Raw genomic sequence first — 18,830 nt, 5'->3', positions numbered from 1 at the left:
TGGATGCCAATCTTAAACCTAAGGATGCAGGGGTGGAGCTTTTCCATTTTTCTCTAATTCCTAATCTGGTCCCTCTCAAGCCCAGGTATTGGCCTGAACATATGGTTCAGTAGTAGAACACCTGCAGATAAGAGAGGAGGTCCTGGGGCCGGGAGTTTGGCCTAGTGATAGAGTGCTTGCCTAGCATGCACGAAGTCCCAGGTTCGATTCCTCGGTGTACCACATACATAGAAAAAAGCTGGAAGTGGTGCTGAGGCTCAAGTAGAGCTCTAGCCTTGAGAAAGTCCAAGGACAGTGCTCAGGCCCTGAGCCCAAGCCCAAGACTGGCAACAACAAAAAAATAAATAAATAAATTAAAAAAAAAAAAAGAGAAGAGGTCCTGATGCTGAGGGATCCCCAAAGATGACTATATATAGCAAACCCTGACAAGAGGCAGTTATGTTTGCAGCTGCTGTGGCAGATGTGAATCTTTCCTAGAGTGCAGGAACATGTCCTCAGATACATGGTATGTCATTATTGCACTGAGTGTTTTCCTTCCCTATCAGAAAGGAAGATCAGAAATAGTTCCCATCAGCTCAGAACAGATAAGAGTGTACATGTACAGATTTGCCCCAGGGATGTTAACTGTAGCCCTTCTCTGAAAAGGACCTGCACTGCCTAGACATCTGCCTAGATGTCACACTAAGCTAGTTCATTGAAGCCATCAGCTAATTGACCAGAGGAGCCAAAAAATGGCAAGTGTGTTGGAAGCCTCAGTGATACACATGCAATGAGAGAATGAGAGAAGACGTTATGATAATGCAGAGGCCCAACAATGACTTTTTCTGGAATAAACTAGGGACAATTAAAGCAACTTGTTGCGCCTGCCACTCCAACCATTACGAAAGAAGCACAAAGGCTGTGGCTTAGTGGTAGAGTGGTTCCCTAAGCGTGCATAAGGCTGGGTTTGATTCCTTAGTAATACATACACAAAAAGAAGAAGGAGGAAGAAGAGGAGGAGGAGGAGGAGAGGAGAAGAAGAGGAGGAGGAGGAGGCGAAATGGGGAAATGGAGAAAGAGAAGGGAAGGGGAAGGAGGCAGCAGAACTTGTTGGGATCTGCCAGTTTTTATAGGGGCTAAGAACAAGAAATGTCAGAAGATGCTGCAGGCTGTAATCTTAAGTGGCCATGCTGTGTGGACCATGCAGCTGGTAGAACTGGTGGTATATAAGGATTGTGGGAAAAGATGCCCAAGAAGTTTACAAGACCCAACAGGAGAGTCATAGGATAGACCCCTAGGGATCTGGAGCAGGGCCATACCCTCTGTAACTAAGAATTGTTTACCTCTCAAAAAATGGCTCTAGGTTTCCTAGAGATTCTAGTAGAGATATATTATCTAATGACCCACCTGACCTTGTGCTTTCAGTCCCTACACCTCTGGGATCAGCAGGTTTAGAATTTCTGAGTCCGAAAGCAGGAAGCAACATATCCGCTGGAAGAAGCAAAATGTTCAGGGTTCAGCCCAGGACCCCACTTTGCATTTAGTCATCCTGTCTCTTCCTGCCTCCCCTGTTCTGTGGGTTTCTCAGTTCCCTTGTTACCCCACGACTTGACAGTCTTTAGCACTGTCCAGGTATTTGGTAGTTTGGGTTTGTGTGCATATTTCCTCCTGACTACACTGTAATAAGTTTGTGGCAACAATACCACTGAGGTGACTCTTCTCTTGGATTCTATCATGGCCCTAGTGATGGGGCCAAGGTGTGCTAGGCAGATTCCCCACTGTCAACTGACTCATTTTCCCTTCTTATGCTGTCTTCCTGGGAGGAAAGAGTAAGTCCAAGTTGTCCATTGTTTGGACAATAAGGGTGAGTTCCATCCCAGCTCCTGGAGGGCATAATATCTTCTTACATTACTTTAAAGTCTTTTCTAAGTAAGAGTCCTCCCTTCTCTTTTATTCACTTATTTATATCAATATGGGCTCAGGTATATATATTTAATTTGTATACTGGACTGTAATCCAGTTAGATGCTTATTTTCCACAGTGAAGATGAACTTGTGTAATATATATAATTTGTAAAACGTTCAAAAAACCATGCTGTGTAATAAACAAGTTCTATGATAGCCTGAGACATTTTACTCACATCTGGTCATGGCTGTCTTTGAAGAGATAACCATCACCATTCAACTAACAACCTGACACAGGCTTCTTCAACTCTCCAACCTCAGTTTCTTTATCCAAATACAAAGATGCTTCATGAGATGGTCTCAGGGTGGTGAAGTAGATGATGGTATTTATAAGTGTTTTGAGTATTTTGCTGCCTGTTAAAGAGACCTTAAGTCCTTAATGGTTATCTTCTTTTATTTATGTTGGAGAGTGAACTCAGAGTTTAACAGCCTTTGGAGAACATCCCATAAATATAATATTTATATCACCTTCCCAACCTGAAATCACTTTCCTTCCTTGCTCTCCCCCCCCCTCAAGTGGGAGGTAGTTCTCTTCTACCACAGCTTTTCCCCCAGTGACTGAAATCTACCCTGAGGCCCAGCGTTGGAGACTGCCCCACTGAGGTCATCTGGGCCCTTCATCTACCCGTGCCACAGGCATGCCAACATCTTATGGCCCTCTTACAGGCTGCTTGTGTCCCCAAATTCATATGTGAGACCTCACATCTGTAAAATGGAGTCATGTGACTGGCCCCTAATCCACTACAATAATATATACATGGAGAAGAGATTCAGACACAGACAAATATAGGCTATGTTAAACACAGAAATAATATAGCCACCTACAAACCAAAGAGTAGCCTTAGGAAAAATCAAATCTGTTGCCATCTTGATCCTGGCCTTGTAGTCTAGCACAGTCTGCTTGGTTGTGGCAGCCCGGGTAGAAATGAGTGAATACTTATCGGACACCATCATCTCCAACACTGCCCCTGTTGATTCTCCCAGACCTTATAAGTGAACCAACAAGGGCTCATGGTCTAATAGGGAACCCAGTCACTGACCCATAGCACTCTGATAGAATACAGGATGACAGGAAGGTTTGAGGATGCTCAGTGGATAGACAGCTCTTCTAAAGCTTGTGGAAGGTCTGATCCACCCAGACCAGCAAAGCCTAGGTGAGGTGTCGGGGTTTTTAGTCCTTGGTCCCTCCAGACCTGCAGGAGGGATAGAACATACCCTGACCAGGACGAGCAGAGAAAGGAGAGGGCTGACTGACCCCTCCCTCGCCGGAGGACAATCAGGGAGACCGGTCAAGGCAGGAACTCGTTTATTGAGGAAGTACATTCAGCTAATACAGGATGCAGGAGCCTATCAGCATAAAGGTGGGCAGGATGGGGGAAGGTCCATGTGTTTACTCTCACTACAGGTAAAGTGCTGTCCTGTCCAAGAGGGCAGAAGGGTTCAGGACCTATCCCAGAGGTGGCCTTACTTTACATCACAAACCATAGCCACGCCTTCTGACCAGGCGGCAGGCACCACTTCAGCCAGGTGTGGTCCCAAGACTGGGAAATAAGCACTGGGCCACGAGTTAGGCCTCCTTTTCTACAGCATAGGTTTCCATTTCCCTGATGTGACCTGCTCCACGGTGAGGTAATGATTTCTGAGCAAGTCTTTCACAGCTATCAGGGAGCTTGCCAGCTAGTGAGTAGTACAAGTAGAAATACAGATTCAAGCAAAGATACAGCATGCAAATATGCAAGGGGCATTCATAGATGTAGTGTAACTAGAGCCAAAGCATGGTAGAAGGGGGGCCGGGAGTTTGGTAGACTGCTTGCCTAGCATGCACGAAGACTGGGGTTCGATTCCTCGGTACCACATACATAGAAAAAAGCCGGAAGTAGTGCTGAGAATCAAGTGGTAGAGCTCTAGCCTTGAGAAAGTCCAAGGACAGTGCTCAGGCCCTGAGCTCAAGCCCAGGACTGGCATAAATAAATAAATAAAGCATGGGAGAAGGAAAATGGCCTGAAGTAAGACTGGAGAATGCAGGGGAGACTGGTCCATAAGTGGCCTGGGCTTTCCTACTTGGAGTATTTTAAAGACTGTGAGATTAAGAACCTGCTAAGCGAAATCCTAGTTGCATCCTCAGGGGCTTACAACATTGTCAGCCAACAAAAATGGAGCTCCTATAGCACACCAGGCCCTTTATCTATGTCCCTCTGCATTTGAACCTGAACTTCTCAAAGACAAGGACTGGACTCTATTCATTTCTGTGTCCCCAGCAATGTCTGGTGCAGGTCAGAGGCTCAATATACATGTGCTGAATGAGCAAAGTAGAAGACCAGAAAAGATTGGAACCAGGCCCGCCCTCTGCCATGGATTTCCAGGGCTCAGAAGCTGGTGCTGACAAGATTGTGTCCCCTCCTTCCTGAGAAGGCAGTAAAGGAGACTTAGAGCCAAGAAACACAGACTCTGACGGGTTTACTTCAGAGGGAAGGCGCCTACAATGGAAGATGCATCTAGAATTGTTGCAGGGGACTTAAGGGCAGTACCTGAGTTAATCAAGGCTTATATTTTCCATTGGTTGTTTGGGGGAGACTAGGTGGCGGGGTGAGGGCAGCCAATAAAAAGCTTCAACTACCAAGTTATTAATGACTTCCTGATGGAGATGGGCTGGAAGCCACTGTCACCTTTCATATTCTACCTCATCTCACTGTTTCTTCCTACCTAGAACCTTGCTCCAAGCTCTCTCCCATCCCTAGCGCTGGAGCCTCTTATGGCTTCTCTGGGACACTATTGTTCTACTTCTAACCTGTTTTCCTCCCAGAAGGCAGTGAGCATCTAGAACATATTGTAGGTCGTGTCACTTGTCACTTGCCTGCTCAGAACCCAATATGGACATCTATCAATCATGGCAGGTACAAATCCAAATTAGTTGCGTGGCTTTCAGACCTTCGTATCCTGGCCTCTGGCACAGACTCCATTTTGTTGCCTACCTTGCTGTATCTGTCCCTCAATCTGGCAGAATGTGACTTTCCCTTGGCATTCACAATCCTCCTTCCCAGCACACTCTGGTCATCTAGTGGTGATTTCCTTGACCTTCAGACCCTCCTCCAAGGGGTTTTCCTGGATACTCTGACTGCCCTCACCTCACCCCCACCATAACTGTGACAAATCAGTGCCTTTTTTTTTTTTCCTTCGTAGCCTGTAATGACATCTGAACTGCCCACATTCACTTATTCCTTGGGGGCTTCTGTGGCTTTGGTTTTGCCTTTTAGATCTCTTCTTCCTTAGACACCACCTAGATGCACTGTGCTGAACGGATCTGGGGCAAAGCACCAGGTGGCTTCACCCAGCCTGCAGGTGGCCAGTTCATCTGAGCAACCCCAAGCCTGTCCTCACAGGCAGCGACAGATGGTGTGCAGCCCAGAGTGGGTGCACATATATTAGTCTGAGTTGCTTTGGCCCTGAATAGGATTAGCATAAGCACCCACCCAGCAAGTGGATAAGGCAAAGCTTCCTTAGTTACATTGGGATTTTATTTGCAATCCCTCCTTCTGCTTGGGGAGGTGGGCTCTCCGCTCAGGTGCTGCCTAGGAAAGGTCGGGCGGGCTGGGGATGAACACACAGCAGCTCTCACCTTGACCTTGAGGGGAAGTGTCTATCTTCACCAGACAGACAGCCTTACAGTGGTTGTTCTGAAACCCGCCCCCAGCCCCCATTTAACCCATGGAACATGTGTGGCTTGGAAAGGAGGGTGACTTGCCCAAGGACTCAGCACATAAGCTAAGGAGAAAGCTCCTACCCACCCCCTTTCTCCTACTCCTCCTTTTTCCTCCTCCCCCACCCTCTCTCTTTCTCTCTGTCTCTCTCACTTTTTTCCTCTCTTTCTTCTAGATGCTGCTGACAGGTCAGAGTTGGTGACATTTCTCTGCTCTGCCTACAAGGTACCATTTGCCCTAATCCTTCCATTGTCTCCTCAACTCTGATTTTTTTTTTTTTCTTTTGGCCAGTCCTGGGCTTGAGCTCAGGGCCTGAGCACACTGTTGTTGGACTTTCTCAAGGCTAGAGCTCTACCACTTGAGCCTCAGCCCCACTTCTGGCTTTTTTTTCTATATATGTGGTACCGAGGAATCGAACCCAGGTCTTTGTACATGCTAGGCTAGCACTCTACCACTAGGCCAAGCTCCCAGCCCCTAGGGTTTTTGTTTTGTTTTGTTTTTTGCCAGTCTTGGGGCTCAGTGCCTAGCACTATCTCTGAGCCTCTTTGTGCTCAAAACTAGCACTCTACCACTTGAGCCACAGCACCACTTCCAGCTTTTTGTGAGTAGTTTATTGGAGTTAAGCGTCTTATAGATTTTCCTGTTCAGGCTGGCTTTAAATCATGTTCCTCAGATCCCAGCCTCCTGAATAGCTAAGAGCCATCGGTGTCCAGCTCCTGAACTTTTTTGCTCAATGCTAGCACTCTACCACTTGAGCCATAGCTCCACTTTCAGCGTTTTGGTGGTTAATTAGATTCTCATGTACTTTCTTGCCCAGTCTGTCTTTGAACTGTCATCTTCAGATATCAGCCTCTGGAATAGCTAGGATTACAGGCCTGAGCTCCTGGTGCCCAGGTTCAGGAAGAGTCATTTTCTACAAAGAAACTAAATTCTGAAAAATTACTGTGCAATAACCTGCATAAGAACAAGAAAAAGCTACTGTTTATGGAATTGTTCAAAGCCAAGACTGTGCTAAATGCTTCATAAACGATTTCACTTTGGGAAATTCCACTGATTAATTTATCTGAGTAAGACATTCTGATGCTTAATTTTGCATATATGTGCAGGTCCTAAGGCTTCAACTCTGGGCCTGGGCACTGACCTTGAGGTTGTTTGTTTGTTTTGCTCAAGGCTAATGCTCTACCATTTGAGTTTCAGCTCTACTTCCAGCTTTTTGGTGGTTCATTGGAGATAAGTCTCACAGACTTGCCTGCCCAAGCTGACTCTGAGCCATGATTTTCAGATTTCAGCCTTTTGCAGCTAGGGTTATACATGTGAGCCACTGGCACTCAACCCCTATGCATAAAATTTTAAAGAAGAGCCACTAGAGCCATGTCTGGTGGAGCACAACTATCATCCCAGCACTTGGGAGACAGGCAAGAGGATTAAGAACTGGAGGAAAGCCTGGGCAACCAAGCAATTTCAAGACGAGCCTACTTAATAAGATCCTGTCTCCAAAAGATTAACTACAATAAGGTATATAGGAAAATCACCTTCCTGCCGCCCTCCACCGCACTCTTGTGTTTCCACTTCCTCCCCACGTATCACAGACTAGTTCCTTGCATCTCCTACAAGTCCAGGAGCTGCAACTATCTCATTTAATCTACTCACAGGTCAGTCTTATTATCTTTGCATTTCTTAGCAAGAAACTGAAGTTCAGTTATTCAAGGTCAAGTCACTGAGCTGGGATTAAGCCCTAAGTACACTTGCTTTAAAGCCAAGGTACCAAGGTCCACTTGGCTTCCCACATCAAAAGGAGACCCAGAAAATGTCATTTGGAAGCACTGCTGATGGTGTTTTTAGCACCCCACACTGGGGGAAAATTCGAGTGAGGAATTCAAGTTTGGATCTTGGTACCATGACAAATTAGGACCTTCAACATTACTGACAAATAGTCAAAACCTTGGATATTACAGTGCTGCATCTAACTAGCTATCAGTATTTGCTGCTTCCTGCTTCTTGTGTCTTGTGCCCTTGGCTTGCCATTAGAGGTATAGACTCAGACCAGTGTTTGCCATAAAAAATGTCATGGGAAGCCTGATAGGACAAGTCCAGCTCAGCCCTGCAAACGCCTACATCATGACTCTACCTATCCTCTCTGGGCCTCAGTGTCTGTGTCTGTGAAATGGGAATAATATCTCTCTAACTCAAAAAATTTGGGACCATCGAGTGAAGTACTGAAGGCTAATGGTCAGTGGCAAAGCCCCATGCAAGTGTGTGCAAGTGTGGTTGGCTTTTTGTTTGTTTGTTTGTTTTTATTTTATTTTTTTTATTTTTGGCCCCTTTCTCTTTCTGGCCCCGCTCGCTCCGGCCCCGCTCGCTCCGGCCCGGCTAGGCCCCCTTTCTAGCTCAGGCCCCGCTCGCTCCGGCCCCGCTCGCTCTGGCCCCGCTCGCTCCGGCCCGGCCAGCTCTCGCTTGCTCCTGGCCCCGCTCGCTCCGGCCCCTTCTCGCTCTGGCCCCGCTCGCTCCGGCCTCGCTGGCTCTGGCTCGGCTCGCTCCCGCACGCTCCGGTCCCGCTCGCTCCGGCCCCGCTCGCTCCGGCCACCACTCGGCTGGGCTCTGTTCACTTCAGCTCAGCTCGCTTCCTTCGCTCTCTGTCTTGTCTCGCAGTCTTGTCTCTGCCACTTTTCCGGTTTGGTTGTGTCTCGTCTCTGCCACTTCCGGCTTGGTTGTGTATGTGGGATACCGAGGAATCGAACCCGGGTCTTTGTGCATGCTAGGCAAGCACTTTAACCGCTAGGCCAAACTCCCGGGCCCTGTTTTTATTTTTTAATAACAGAAGAAAATTGGAGTAAATTAGTCAGCCCCTTTGTAAAACAGCTGGTATTGGGGCTGGGGGTGTGGCCTAGTGGTAGAGTGCTTGCCTAGCATGCACCATGCCCTGGGTTCGATTCCTCAGTACCACATACATAGAAAACGCCAGAAGTGGTGCTACAGTTCAAGTGGTAGAGCGCTAGCCCTGTGAAAGCTCAAGGACAGTGCCCAGGCCTTGAGTTCAAACCTCATGACTGTCAAAAAGAAAGAAAGAAAGAAAGAAAGAAAGAAAGAAAGAAAGAAAGAAAGAAAGAAAGAAAGAAAGAAAGAAAGAAAGAAAGAAAGAAAGAGAAAGAAAAAATAAAACAACTGGCATTGCCAGGTGCTGGTGGCTCAGATCTAAGGATCGAGGTTCAAAGCCAGCCTAGGCAGAAAAGTCTGTGAAACTCTTTTTTTTTTTTTTTTTGCCAGTCCTGGGCTTGAGCTCAGGGCCTGAGCACTATCCTTGGATTTTCTCAAGGCTAGAGCTCTACCACTTGAGCCTCAGCACCACTTCTGGCTTTTTTCTATGTATGTGGTACCAAGGAATCGAACCTGAGTCTTCATGCATGCTAGGCAAGCACTTTAACCACTAGGCCAAACTCCCAGCCCGTCTGTGAAACTCTTATCTCCAATAAACTATCAGCTATCAAAAAAACCGGAAGTGGCCAGGTGTGGTGGCTCATGCTGTTCAGAAGGCTAAGATCTGAGGATCATGGTTCAAAGCCAGCCCAGGAACTAAAGATTGTGAGACTCTTATCTACAGTTATTACTAGAAAATGAGAAGTGGGACTTTGGCTCAATGGTAGGGTGGTAGTCTTGAGCTGAAGAGCTCAGGGACAGTACCCAGGCACAGAATTCAAGCCCCATGACCCCCCTCCCCCCAAGAAAGCCACATGTAGAGCTGTGGCTCAAGTTATAGAGTCTTAGCCTTGAGCAAAAGAAGCTCAGGAATATCAGGCCCTGAGTTCAAGTACCAGTCACCATATGTGTGTGTGTATACACACACACACACACACACACACACACACACACACACATAATGTGTCAGCTAGAATTTGTGAGGTTTTTTTTCCAGTCTTGGCTTGAACTGAGGGTCTGAGCACCACTTCTGGCTTCTTCTATGTATGTGGTAGCAAGGAATTGAACCTGGGTCTTCATGCATGCTAGGAAAGCACTCTACCACCAGGCCACACTCCTGACCCTCCTTCCACTTCTGTTCCTAACATCTGCATGTCCTGTCTCGGCTGCATGGTGAAGGAGCGCCTTGGGAGTATTGTTGGCCCATGGAGAGCTGTAGGGACCAAGTTTGGTGCAGAATTAGCACTTGCTACTCCCTTATTGGTCCATTTTCTTTCCTTTGCTTTCAGGGATGCCTACCTGCCCCCTGCCTCTGCCCCTTTCTGTTCTGGCATGGTGAGATGACTCAGATGCCATCTCTAGCCTCAGAACCTGAGGAGAGGGGCCCGCCAACACTCTATGACAATACGTTCATTCCATCGCTTTTGTCCAGATCGTGCTGTGCCAGGCTTGTGGGCTCCAAGGAGCAAACACCGTCCTGCATCCAGTCCTCCTACCAGAGGTGGGCTTGTTCCTCCACCCTGCTGAGTCTCATCCATGGGGGATGCCTTTGTCAGCCTCCTGCTCTCTCCATGGGAGCTCCAGGAAGAGCGACTGCAGTACAATTGATCTCTCCAGGCTGCTTCCCAGCTGAGATTTACAGGCTCTGCCTGTCACAGTGACCCTGCAGGCTCAATTACAGACTTGCTTCCAGGCTAGACGGGGGGGGGGGGGGGGGGGGGGGGGGGGGGGGGGCAGGAACCTACCTGCATTTGCCAAGTGGCCCTGAGGGAAAGCCACAGGCCCTGTCACAGGGTGAGCTCCCCTCCCCCACCAAGGACCTCAGCAAGCATGGGCCTCTTCAGATGCCTCGCTTGTCACACACAAGAGGAAATTGAGGCCAGACCTGGGAAGATGTATTCAAAATTTCTTCCAGAGAAAGATGTAAAGTAGGTCCGGAACACCAAGGAGCCGCTTTACTTCCTGCAGGTGTGTGACTTCATCACAAGCCACATAGCTTTCTTTTTCTTTCTTTTTTGGGACTTAAACTCTGGGCCTGGGCATTGTTCCTGAGCTCTTTGCTCAAGGCTAGCCCTCTACTACTTTGAGCCACAGTGCCACTTCCTGTTTTCTGGTGGGTAAGTGGAGATGAGTCTCATAGACTTTTGTGCCCTGGCTGGCTTTGAACCACGATCCTCAGATCTCAGCCTTCTGAGTAGCTAGGATGACAGGTGTGAGCCATCAATGCCCGGCTTGACTGCCACTCTTGATGGTACCTGCGATGGGGTCATATCCTGGTGCCGATGCTGCCTCTTCTCGGTGCGTGTTGACCAAGGGCTTTGGAGGCTGAGACTGAGTCACTGATTCCCAGTTCTACATAGGTGCATAAGGGAGCCTACCTACATGCGCCTCTTGTGGATTGAAAGCTTCCTCGCTGAAAGTCCTTGCTCAGGCCACTTTCTACTTCTAAACCCAAGCAACTTCAATAGGACATAGAATGATGATGTCCACCTGGAAGTCTGGTCAAGCAAGGTCCTAGGAACGCAATGCCTGACACATTATATGTCATTCATTCTTGTACTATGTGAGGCTTTGAGATCACTGGAGCAGACAATTCTTCACAAACATATTGGAAGGTGAGTCAGAAAGGAAAGAAACCAACAGGATGCTGCAGGTTTCCGCTGTAACCAGCCAGGCTCAGATTCACTGAGAAATTCTGGATGGCAACAGATCTTGCCCCCAAAGTTATCTCTGACAGGAGGAAAGGATCTGGGGTCTGCATACACCAGTCATGGGCAAAGATGCAGACCAAGCCAACTAGAGAAGGTCCACAGAGAGAGACAGGGACTGGTACTCAGAAGCAGTCATGTTAGCATATTCAGAAATGGACCATTGCTAAGGATACAGGAGGAACCAGCTTCTGCCACAGTTACCATGAAGGGTAATCTGAAAAGACAAGGTACAGGACAGCATCTCTTCAGGATGGGGTCACAGAGGAGAAGGGAGGCTGCTGGGATTTACTTCTGGCCATCACCCTCACATTGAGCATGTGACCTTTGTCTCTGCCACCTGTAGTCTTGTTTCCTCTCCTGTGGAGCGGGGAATTCAACCAGCTCTCAGACTCCTTATTCTCCTGGCTTTCTAATTTGAGCCTCCCAGCCTCCCTTGGGTAGAGGCAGATAGCACCATTATTCTTGTCAAATCTGAGGCCATTCAGGCACAGAGTGGGGTGGCTAGGTCAGTGGGTCTGGCCTGCCTCATGGACAGCACCTGAATACTTGCTAGCCATGTTAGTTGCTCCACACTCAACCTTCTGATTCGGGAATTCTACTGGGGGTGGAGCTAGCAATTTGTGCTTTCCAAGCCTTCTTAGGGTTCTAATCTGTACAGGTTTTAAGGCCAAGGTCAGACTGGTAAATCAAGGCCAAGATGGAACTAGAATCTGTCTCCTGTCTCACAGAGCCAGCTCTGGTTTTCACACTGGTGGTGTCTCCGCTCCCCCCAGATGCCATCCCCCTCCAAGCTATATATCTTGGAGATAATAATAATAATAATAATAATAATAATAATAATAATAATAATAAAATCCCAACCGGGTAGAGGGCAAGAAAACTGTTTTGGAATTCTGAAAATTCTGGCAGAAAAGCTGGAAGCTTCTAGTTTTCACTCTCCACCTACTCACTTCCCCAAATCAGACATCATGAGTACTACTCGAGAGCAGGGGGCTTTTCCTGTGCAGAGCCAAAGGGCCTAAGTCACAGCACCAAGGAAGAGCCGGTCCTAGGAGAAGGAATAGCTAGGAAAGTGTGCCATCATCACAGATCCGTCAAGAATCGCCCTTCATCTATGTGAAGGGACTTCATGAAGAGAGGCCTCGCAGCCACACCCAATCCTTCAAACGTACCTACCTACAAGGATTCTGCACCCCTCCAACCCCCATGGCGTGATGAAGCCTTTTGGCTCTTTCTCTCTAAGCCAAGCAAAGGCTCTTGGGATTGCCTGCTTTTGAAATTCTGCAAATCTGACTTGACCTCCTGCTTCCTGGCCTGTGTCAGGCCTCGGTTGGTCTCTGAGGATGCCGAGGTTGGTTGTTTCCTCAAGTCACACAGTGTAACATTCCTGGGGCAGCAGGTTGGTACCACCTCCAACTTTAGGCCTCTTTAAGTCCCTTACCACATTCACTGGCTCCCTTCCACCATTTACAAGTTCCCTAGCACAGGCCAAAACGTCTCCCTCACCCTAGACTCTAACTCCACACCCCCAGCCTTGCTCCCCATAGAAGGCCTTGCCTCCATGACACAAGAAATTAAGACCATCACCTGGAGCTCTCTAAGCTTCCTCTCTGGTAGGACATGCTTTCGCTCATGAGCAAGAGCTCTACCGACTGAGCTACACTACCAGCCCCTAACTAGTCTATGCTTTATCCGTTGAAGCCAGGCCTAGAGATTATTTTCCCTGGAAAAAGTTTTGTTGCCTCTTCCATCCTGGGTCGAGCGCCTCTGAGCCCTCCTCATCCCAACCCATCACAGCGTTGATGTCCACCTAGCACCTAAGTGAGCTGTATCTATCATCTGGCTGAGCTTAGAGCAATGGCAGAGGCTGTGTGTGGTGACAGTTTGGATGGGAGCAAAAGGAGATACGGGGATACATGAACTCTCAGGACTCACCGCCTAGGTCCTCCTTCCTTTCTCCCCAGGTTGGCCACATGTCCCTTCTTGTGTCCCCACAAGGTGGCGCTGTGTCCAACGCAGCCCAGGCCTCTGCCAAGTGGGCAGCATGGCTTGGGAGAACCGAGCAGCCCTCTGCGGTCCGCTCCGCTCCAGATCTCCAAGTCCTCTCCACGTTGCCCAGTTCTAGTCCTGGGGCTCAGGGACTGCCCGTGGCACCCACAGCTTCTTTCCTCAAGCCCCCTCCCTATGGCACAGACCCTCAGTACCATGAGACAGTCCCACTCACTACACACACACACACACACACACACACACACACACACACACACACACACACGTCCTTTGCCAAGGCCTGCCTCCCTTTTCTCAGGAACCCTGTCTTGCTCCTCCAGCCTCACAGCGGGCATCACTGAGATAACTGGGAGATCGAGTTTTCTAGATGGAGGCCATTAGGCATGACCGAGGGCGCAGTGGAAGAAACATTGCATTTTGTACACACACAAGCATACCCTAACCAGTGCAGCGGCTCACACCTACCCTCCATGGTGGAACTCAAGCCCCGCCACCCCTGGGGACATCAGCATATGGCCATGTGGTGTGAGAACTTGCTCTACTGCTCAGATCACAGTCTCTCTGAACCCCTGACACCCATCTGCTTCCCTCTGGTCCCCCTTCTGCTATAAAGTTGAGCTGCAGGGGAGGACCAGAACCCAGACAGGGTTTATGCAAACTGTCAGGCTGGTGTCCAATAGCCCCAAGTCCAGCTTGGGATAGAAATTCACTCTGGTACCCCATGAGCAGTCCAGCCTTGGTTCCAGCTCCCTTACCCCTACATGTGTGACCATAGCAAGGTTTCTCCTCTCTCTGTGCCAGGATTTAGTGCTTGAGGCTGAGATCACAGCAATGCTTTGATGGGGTCTTTGACCTCCAGGATCTTCCAGAATGCTAGGCAAATCTAAAACTGACAGTGAAGCTGAGTGTGTGTCTTTGTGATTTGAGACACGGTCTTACTATATATCCCAGGCTGACCAGAAACTGATGGTCAGCTTCCTGGATGCTGGGATTACAGGCGTGAACCACTCTGCTAGAGAGACAGCTCAGAAGAAGAAGGTTGCTGAAAAAAGGATGGAAGCAATCCCCAGGAACTCCCCTGCACCCTAGGCCCCAGCCCAGGGGAGCCTGCCCACTTGCCTTCCAAGCTTTGCTACTTCTCTTGCCTTGAAAGCCCCTCCCTCCATGTGCACCTTACCTCAGCTGTACCTCCTCCAGCCCATTCACACCAAATGGCTCTTTGGCCACCACACTGATGAGGGGAGCCATTGTGTCGTCAGCACGTACAGCCTCCTGAGGCCATTTAGATCTAACCCTAGACCTCCCTGAAGGTCACAACTTCCCGTGTGAACTTGAGCACATGACTTTGTCTTCCCAGGCCTCAGTGTCCTCCACTTTGTAGAATGGGCAACCCCTTCTCAGAATGGAATGGAAGATCAAAGGACAGAAGCCTTGAGGGAAGTGCCTTGCAAACTCTCTGTCTCTGCTCCCCTTTACGAAGTGTTTATCCCAGCAGCCTGCTTCCCTCTCCTGGAGATGAGCCAGACACGATGATGATGACACGAGGTGTTAGGCCCCACAGGTTCGGCTGCATTTACCTGGCATTCAGGTGTGGCCCAGTTTCTGTTTGGGATTTGTTTGTGTTTGATTTTAAAAACAGGGAAACTCCCTTGCCCAGGTGATGTGGGTGGGGTCCAGTCAAGAGTTGCCAGGGGAATCCCAAGAGTTGGAGACCCTGATAACCCCCCACGGTGATCAGATGGAAACTCACCCCCCAGGAAGGAGGAAGGGCAGTGAAACTGCCACAGGAGCAAGGTGTCCCTTGAAGTCTGGTGACAGGTGTGTGACCAGTTCCTCCAGGCAAGCGTAGGCCATTGGTCTTCTCTCCAGCTAGTGTGTTGGATTTGTGATTTGGGGAGGTCCCACACGGAGACCCAGGGATGGCAGGACCCCACATCTCCCAGGCCAGGGTCATGCAGTGTGGGCAGTCTCTCTCTGCTGCCAGGTCCTGTCCCCACCAGCCTCCATGCCTCTGCCCCATCCCACTCTTCAAGTGATCTCGGAGTGGCCGAACTTCCCAAGTCTCCATTCTCAACCCCTCTTTGCTTCAGACGCCTTCTTCCCCTCCCTGGCTCCCTTTCATTTGCTCAATTTTCCTGTCAGGACCCTGTGTGTGGAGGGAGGTACCCTCCTCTGGGAACCTCCCAGGGTCCCCAGGTTGATGGTGACCCTGGAAGGGCACATTTCCTCTGCTCACCCCTCCCCCATCACTAGAGGCTGTACCCTCCCTGGGGTCTCTCCACACCCCACCCACCCCTTTGTAAACTGTTCCTTCATCCAGTATTCTCCAAATCTCTGACTGGTACTGGCTTCCTCCAGCATCCATCGTGCCTGTCTAAGGTTGCAGGGGAGGAGATCACATTTGAGCCAGTCTGCTTCCCGGGGCAGGGGAGGACACGGAGAGGACCCAGGAGGTGGGTGGTATCAGGACATGGTAATCCCCCCACACTTGGGGCTGGATGAATCAAATAGAATTGTAGTGAATCCCTCCATTTATATACATCCAGACACAAAGGCTCCTTGACCGGCACAGTGCAGCTTGGCAGGGGTAGAGAAGGCTTTCAGGGGCTGGCACTGTGATGAGGGGGCTGAGCTTCAAGACCAAGAACAAGCAAAGCAATATTTAACATCATTTCAGATCATCGCTATGAGAAAATCAAGCCACTCCCAGGAATCCTTGGGGACTAGGGCAAGTGCTAGGTGACAAAGGCCTTTGGACAACCCAGGAGACCAAGCCAGGGGCTGCGGTGGTGGGTGGGATACCACACCCAGGATTGTAGGTGGGTGACCTTGGTCTATTGGAGGACATAGAAAAGGGCAGACTTGTGGAAAATAGATGGGGACTTTCTGTCTTACAAGGCCCCTTCCGGCTCTCTGAGAACTCCTCAGGGGACCCCTTGCCTAAGGCAAGCTCAACCCATCTGGATGGAAGCCCCATGTGGGCTGTCTTCCTGCCGTTCTCCCATTTCATCCTCACATTGATCTCATGAGAAGAGTGTTCTTATCCCATTCCACACATGTGGAAATTGGAGCTCAGAGAGTTTAAGCCACTTTGCCAAGGCCACACAGAGTCAGAAAAGCAACCACCAAGATGTGCATCTCTAAGAGTATTTGACCTGCAACCAGAGAGTATTTTCCCGAGACAAATGCATCCACTTCCCTGTGTCTCCCCTTCCTGCCCCAGTGATGCCAAATCCCCGGGACAGCCTGGCAGCAGGACACAGAGATGTCCAGGGTAGGCCCATGTGTGGGAGGGAGCCTCCACTCTCCGGGAAGGATGCTCACTTACGTGTGAGTAGATGAACAGGCAGGCCATGCTGTGCCCGCAGTGCCCCGCACTCATCGGAGCCGGGCGTGTTGGCTAATGGGTATCATTTCAGCCCTTTCAGTTCTAATAGACACTGTGCTGTCATAAAGACTGTCATTTCCTGCAGCTCGCACAGATAATCAGCGTGCTGGCTGCCTGGAGGGCTGGGAATAACAGGCTCCCGGCACGTCTTCAAAGTCTTCCAAGATGTCTCTGCCATCTCAGACCCAGCCTGCAAGGCTGTCCTGAGATCCCAGTGGGTTCTCGCTTGATGCCCAGCTCCCCCTGTTCCCGGGAGGCTCTGCGTCCTCCCAGCCTGACTTCCAACACTTCAGCACTGCATGACGTGGAACATAGCACTTTCCCTCCTCAGTTTCTCAATTGTAAAATGGAGGCAGTGATGCCTTTCTTACAGCATGCCTTAAGTGAGATGACTCACTTCAAATACCTGCCACGCACGTGACAGATAATCATGATGTTGGTGATATTCGCAAACAAGGAAACAGAAGCCAGAGAAGGAAATGGGCTTTCTCCCTAAACCACATGGCAGACCGGTGGCAAACTGAGCCTAGAACTTATGCTTTTTAAGTCAGAGGTTTGATGATTTGTAGATTCACTGAGTCCCTTCCTGTTCTGGGCATGGTCTGGCACTGTCTCATCTAATTCTTATGGTGGACATTGCTAAAAGGAGAGCAGACTTACCCAAAGTCATATGGTTAAGCAAGTCCTGGCTTAACAGTAGGTGATCATCTGGATACAGAGTCAGAGCCTCTGCACAGTTGCCCCCATGCCACAAATACACACACACACACACACACACACACACACACACACACACACACTCCTACCTTTGTGAGTTAGACTTGGCACAACTGGGCTATTGTCTCCCCATCTGTAGGCTGACCAGGATAAGGGCCTAGACTGCATCCTAAGCATGCTCAGAGGATGTCGGATTCACTTCAGACAGGAAAACTAAGACCCAGGGTCTGTGAGGTATTCATAAATAGCCTGGTGAATTCACCCGGCTCAGAGACAGAGCAAGAAGGCAAGGGGAGCAGGAAGGTGAGGCCTGGACCTCAGACATCCCAGGGTAGATTCAGAACTCTCCTGCTGGCATGTCTACCTCAATGTACTGTGCTAATTCATTGTATTAGGTCCTCACAGAGCCATTGAAAGACAGGGAAACAGAGGTTCACAGGATCAACATGACTTGTCCAGGCTCGTGTAGATAATAATGAAGAATGCGAACTTGAACCCAGTTCAGTTCTTAATGTCCAGGAAACTCTTTCTCCCTTGCTCAATTCATTTCTTACTTTCTCATCTTTTCTTCTAGTTCCTGATGTGCCTGCCCCTTCCTTCCCTAATTCACTTCTGCCACATTCAGATCGCAAAGGCAGGAATCTCAGGTGACTAAGGTGCTGCTGTGTCCTGGAGACTGTTACAACCACAGACGCAAAATCTGGAGCCCAGGGGACGCTTGTTGGGTTGCTGAATGCACTGTAATTGTGTTTCTTTTCTTTTCTTTTTTAACTTGATACCAGTGGTCAGCGGGATCACTTTGGAGATTTCTATGATTATATAAGGACTACTGGAGTGATCATTATGTAAATATAGAGGTGAGCAGGGAAAGTGGTGTACATAAATGGATTATTTTGTTTATTTTTCATTAACAAGATTGTTCCACGGTTTGGTATGAAGGAGAACTTCAGAGAAGGGTTGATGAGTTTGCATAATAATTCAAAGGATTGAATCCCTTACCTCCTGTGTTGTGGGTAAACTAGAGCCACTCTGAGTGAAGCCCAAAGGCAGGAGAAGATACAGACAGGGCCACAGGGAGCTCATGTGGAGGGCAAGGAGGGGCTGTCTCTGAGCCCAGCATCTAGGCAATGACAGAGATACATGGGACGTCAATCAGTAATGGACCAAAAGCAGACATTTAGGGGAAATCTCCAGAGAGGGGGAGGAGGGGAGGGAGGAGAGATCTGTCAGCTGCCTCACTTCTGAGGACCAAGTGGGTCCTACCTGTGGTTTCTACAGGGCACAGGGCCCTGGCCCAACAGGGCCTCTCCACCTCTCTCCATCTGTAGATCAATATCCACCAGGAGGCACGGGACAGATCTTCAACAGTGACATCGTGTGGCCAGAGCTGAAATGACAATACTAGATGAGGCTTCAACTCCTGCTCCCAATTTCCGGAATTCAGAGGCCA

This window comes from Megascapheus bottae, chromosome 6, assembly GCF_031878675.1.
Source record: "Megascapheus bottae isolate mThoBot1 chromosome 6, mThoBot2.hap1, whole genome shotgun sequence".
NCBI lineage: Eukaryota > Metazoa > Chordata > Mammalia > Rodentia > Geomyidae > Megascapheus > Megascapheus bottae.
The sequence above is the reverse complement of the archived record's forward strand: the minus strand, read 5'-3'. Positions refer to the sequence as shown.